The sequence below is a fragment of the Perca flavescens genome, chromosome 8 (genome assembly GCF_004354835.1).
Source record: "Perca flavescens isolate YP-PL-M2 chromosome 8, PFLA_1.0, whole genome shotgun sequence".
NCBI lineage: Eukaryota > Metazoa > Chordata > Actinopteri > Perciformes > Percidae > Perca > Perca flavescens.
Genome location: NC_041338.1, coordinates 38384367 through 38389366, shown reverse-complemented (window position 1 = coordinate 38389366; position 5000 = coordinate 38384367).

Below are 5000 nucleotides of genomic sequence, written 5' to 3'. Positions count from 1 at the left end.
TCATTAACTATGCCTTTTTAGCCGAGCTGCACCAATCATATCAGTGCATCTGATATAGGCGGGCCAGAGGCAAGCTGCACCAATCACATCGCTGTATCTGATATAGACGGGCCAAAGGTGAGCTGATCACAGCGCTGCAACGTCAAAGTCCAGAATGAGTCAGTAAACATTGGTCGTAGTGTTATCCAATTGCGTGCTGTGAGATTTTCAAATGCATGTTGGTGTCGCCCCTCAAGATGGGCCGTTTTCATTACTCAATGCCAGAGCCTTTATCTTTAGGATTTGGGTCTGGATTTCCAGGCTAATAGTAGAGTATATCACTGAATTGATGTTCCTGACACTGGAAGTTTTCATAAGTTGCATCTTGCAGCAGAATTTATTAATCCTGTTTTCTTCTGTCAATCAAACTGACATGAGAGAACCTTTGTGTTAACTTACCGACTCTGGTGATGACTTATGTAGTATTTACTCTGATTACTGCCAGTATCATCTGAGTTACTCTGAGTTACTACCTTCTGTAGTATTTACTCTGATTACTTCCAGTAATCTCCGTGAACCATCACCTTATCGTGGTGGAGAGGTTTGTGTGTCTCTGTGAACCTGAGGGCTGTGTTGTCTGGAGCTTTGTGCTCCTGGTAGGGTCTCCCAAGGCAAAGTGGTCTCAGGTGAGGGGCCAGACAAAGAATGGTTCAAAAACCCCAATGAAGAAGCAAGGTAGAGATGGAGTGACCCTGCCCGGAGGAAGCCGGGGCCCCCGCCTGGAGCCAGGCCCAGACGGGCGGGCTCGCCGGCGAGCGCCTGGTGGCGGGGTTTGCCACGGAGCCCGGCCGGGCACAGCCCGAACAAGCTACGTGGCTCCCATCTCTCAGCCCATGGACCCACCACCTGTGGGAGGAACCGTTGGGGTCGGGTGCGATGCCACATGGGTGGCAGTGAAGGTCAGGGGCCTCGACGGACCAGACCCGGGCGGCAGACGCTGGCTCTGGGGACGTGGAACGTCACCTCTCTGTGGGGGAAGGAGCCGGAACTGGTGCGGGAGGTGGAGCGCTACCGTTAGATCTGGTGGGGCTTACCTCTCACGCACAGTCTCGGTTCTGGAACCATACTCCTGGATAGGGGTTGGACTCTTTTCTTCTCCGGAGTTGCCCAGGGTGTGAGGCGCCGGGCGGGTGTGGGGATACTCACAAGCCCCGGCTGAGCGCCGCTGTGTTGGAGTTTACCCGGTGGACGAGAGGGTCGCCTCCCTACGCCTGCGGGTTGTGGGGGAAAACTCTGACTGTTGTTTGTGCATATGCACCAAACAGGAGTTCGGAGTATTCGGCCTTCTTGGAGACCTTGACTGGAGTCCTGCATGGGGCTCCAGTGGGGGACTCCATTGTTCTGCTGGGGGACTTCAACGCACACGTGGCAATGATGGAGACACCTGGAGGCGTGATTGGGAGGAACGGCCTCCTGATCTAAACCAGAGTGGTTGTTTGTTGTTGGACTTCTGTGCTAGTCATGGATTGTCTATAACGAACACCATGTTCGAACATAGGGATGCTCATAAGTGTACCTGGTACCAGAGCACCCTAGGCCGAAGGTCAATGATCGATTTCATAATCGTTTCATCTGATCTGAGGCCGTATGTTTTGGACACTGGGTGAAGAGAGGGGCAGAGCTGTCAACCGATCACCATCTGGTGGTGAGTTGGGTCAGGGGTGGGGAAGACTCTGGACAGACCTGGTAAGCCCAAACGTGTAGTGCGGGTAAATTGGGAACGTCTGGAGGAGGCCCCTGTCCGACAGACTTTCAACTCACACCTCCGGGCGGAGCTTTTCGTGCATCCCTGTGGAGGCTGGGGGCATTGAACCCGAGTGGACAATGTTCAAAGTTTCCATTGCTGAAGCTGCGGCGAGGAGCTGTGGTCTTAGGATCTTAGGTGCCTCAAGGGGGGTAACCCACGAACACCGTGGTGGACACCAGTGGTCAGGGAAGCCGTCCGACTGAAGAAGGAGTCCTTCCGGGATATGTTATCTCGGAGGACTCGGAGGCGGTTGCAGGGTACCGAGGGGCCGAAGGGCTGCAGCCTCTGCCGTGAAAGAGGCAAAGCAGCGGGTGTGGGAGAAGTTTGGAGAAGACATGGAGAAGGACTTTCGGTCGGCACCAAAGTGTTTCTGGAAAACTGTTCGCCACCTCAGGAGGGGAAGGGGAACCATCCAAGCTGTGTACAGTAAGGATGGGACACTGTTGACCTCCACTGAGGAGGTAATAGGGCGGTGGAAGGAGCACTTTGAGGAACTCCTGAATCCGACTAATACGCCCTCTATGTTAGAGGCAGAGCTGGAGGATAACGGGGATTGTCGTCGATTTCCCAGGCGGAAGTCACTGATGTAGTCAAACAACTACACAGTGGAAAAGCCCCGGGATTGATGAGATCCGTCCAGAAATGCTCAAGGCTCTGGGTGTGGAGGGGCTGTCCTGGTTGACACGCCTCTTCAACATTGCGTGGAAGTCTGGGACGGTGCCAAAGGAGTGGCAGACTGGGGTGGTGGTTCCTCTTTTTAAAAAGGGGGACCAGAGGGTGTGTGCCAATTATAGGGGTATTACACTTCTCAGCCTCCCTGGTAAAGTCTACTCCAAGGTGCTGGAAAGGAGGGTTCGGCCGATAGTCGAACCTCGGGTTGAGGAGGAACAATGCGGATTCCGTCCTGGTCGTGGAACAACGGACCAGCTCTTCACTCTCGCAAGGATCCTGGAGGGAGCCTGGGAGTATGCCCAACCGGTCTACATGTGTTTTGTGGATTTGGAGAAGGCGTATGACCGGGTCCCCGGGAGATACTGTGGGAGGTGCTGCGGGAGTATGGGGTGAGGGGGTTCTACCAGGGCCATCCAATCTCTGTATGACCAAAGTGAGAGCTGTGTCCGGGTTCTCGGTAGTAAGTCGGACTCGTTTCAGGTGAGGGTTGGCCTCCGCCAGGGCTGCGCTTTGTCACCAATCCTGTTTGTAATATTTATGGACAGGATATCGAGGCGTAGTCGGGGTGGGAGGGGTTGCAGTTTGGTGGGCTGGGGATCTCATCGCTGCTCTTTGCAGATGATGTGGTCCTGATGGCATCATCGGCCTGCGACCTTCAGCACTCACTGGATCGGGTTCGCAACCGAGTGTGAAGCGGTTGGGATGAGGATCAGCACCTCTAAATCGGAGGCCATGGTTCTCAGCAGGAAACCGATGGAATGCCTTCTCCAGGTAGGGAATGAGTCCTTACCCCAAGTGAAGGAGTTCAAGTACCTTGGGGTTTTGTTCGCGAGTGAGGGACAATGGAGCGGGAGATTGGTCGGAGAATCGCAGCGGGTGCGGTATTGCATTCAATCTATCGCACCGCTGTGACGAAAAGAGAGCTGAGCCAGAAGGCAAAGCTCTCGATCTACCGGTCAGTTTTCGTTCCTACCCTCACCTATGGTCATGAAGGCTGGGTCATGACCGAAAGAACGAGATCCAGGGTACAAGCGGCGAAATGGGTTTCCTCAGGAGGGTGGCTGGCGTCTCCCTTAGAGATAGGGTGAGAAGCTCAGTCATCCGTGAGGAGCTCGGAGTAGAGCCGCTGCTTTGCTGCGTCGAAAAAGGAGCCAGTTGAGGTGGTTCGGGCATCTGGTAAGGATGCCCCTGGGCGCCTCCCTAGGGAGGTGTTCCAGGCCCGTCCAGCTGGGAGGAGGCCTCGGGAAGACCCAGGACTAGGTGGAGGGATTATATCTCCAACCTGGCCTGGGAACGCCTCGATCCCCAGTCGGAGCTGGTTAATGTTGCTCGGGAAAGGGAAGTTTGGGGTCCCCTGTTGGAGCTGCTCCCCCCGCGACCCGACACCGGATAAGCGGACGAAGATGGATGGATGGATGGATGGACTTCCAGTATCATCTCAGTTACTCTGAGTTACTCTGAGTCACTACCTTCTGTAGTATTTACTCTGATTAACGCTCCCTAACATGTTGAGCATTAAACACTTTATTTGCTGCTCCTATTTCTACATTTCTCTGCATCAATTTATGTAGGAATATCTTCATATATGTAAAGGGAAACATAGGATATATTAATTCTCCTGTAGATGAACATTTCTCATAATTATTATCTCTGCTGAGTCTACACAGTCTTGGTCAGAGTCGTGCATTTGTGGGTCCATCTCCTGGGTGGTATTTCAGAAAGCAGCTTTAGTGAAAACTCTGAGTTTGTTAACCCTGAGATGAGGGAAACTCTGGGTTTTAACTTCACCTCAGAGTCAGTTACTATGGTAACTGAGCCTGTGAACCTAACCTGGCCGCCAGCAGGTTTTCTTCAAGAAACGTTGAGTTTCTCCTGAGAGAAACTCTGTCCTCTGACACAGCGCTCTCTCATTTCCTCATTCATTCATTCAGTCTGGATCAGGCGCATTTTAGCGCAGTTTGTAATCGGCATGAATAAAAAATATTTTGGTTTATTAACCATGTTAGGCAGACTATAAAACATTTTATTTCTCAAAACATGGCATTTCCTTTTGTCTACGATCCCATTGATGAGGAAGCTGCTTTACTTCACAGAGAGTTAAACATATGTCGGGAGATGATATTGAAGCCCCGACATTAATATTTTCAGATAACTTCCTATTTGAGCGGTATTGTTTTTCTTCCCAGTCTATCAGTTATGTAACCTACATAACCTTATCCGTCCTCATATCACTAACGTCACTCATCTATGCTCTTACATCCCAGCAGATTATTTGTGTCACATTACTGTTTTTTTGCCATCGGCATTTACAACATTGGTGATGCGGAGCATTTTAGTAAAGCCACTGTAGCAAAGCGCCGTCAGAAGAGTGTGACTCGATCACTCTGAAACGTGTTTTAAACGTTTTTTAAAGGAGTTCCACAGTATTGCAGGTGAATGATGTAAACCCTTTGAAATAAAGGTTTATGGATTATAATTCTGATAATGATGGTGCTGCAGCCTCATAATGGCATTAGTAGGACTAGGACTTTTTCGTCCGCAG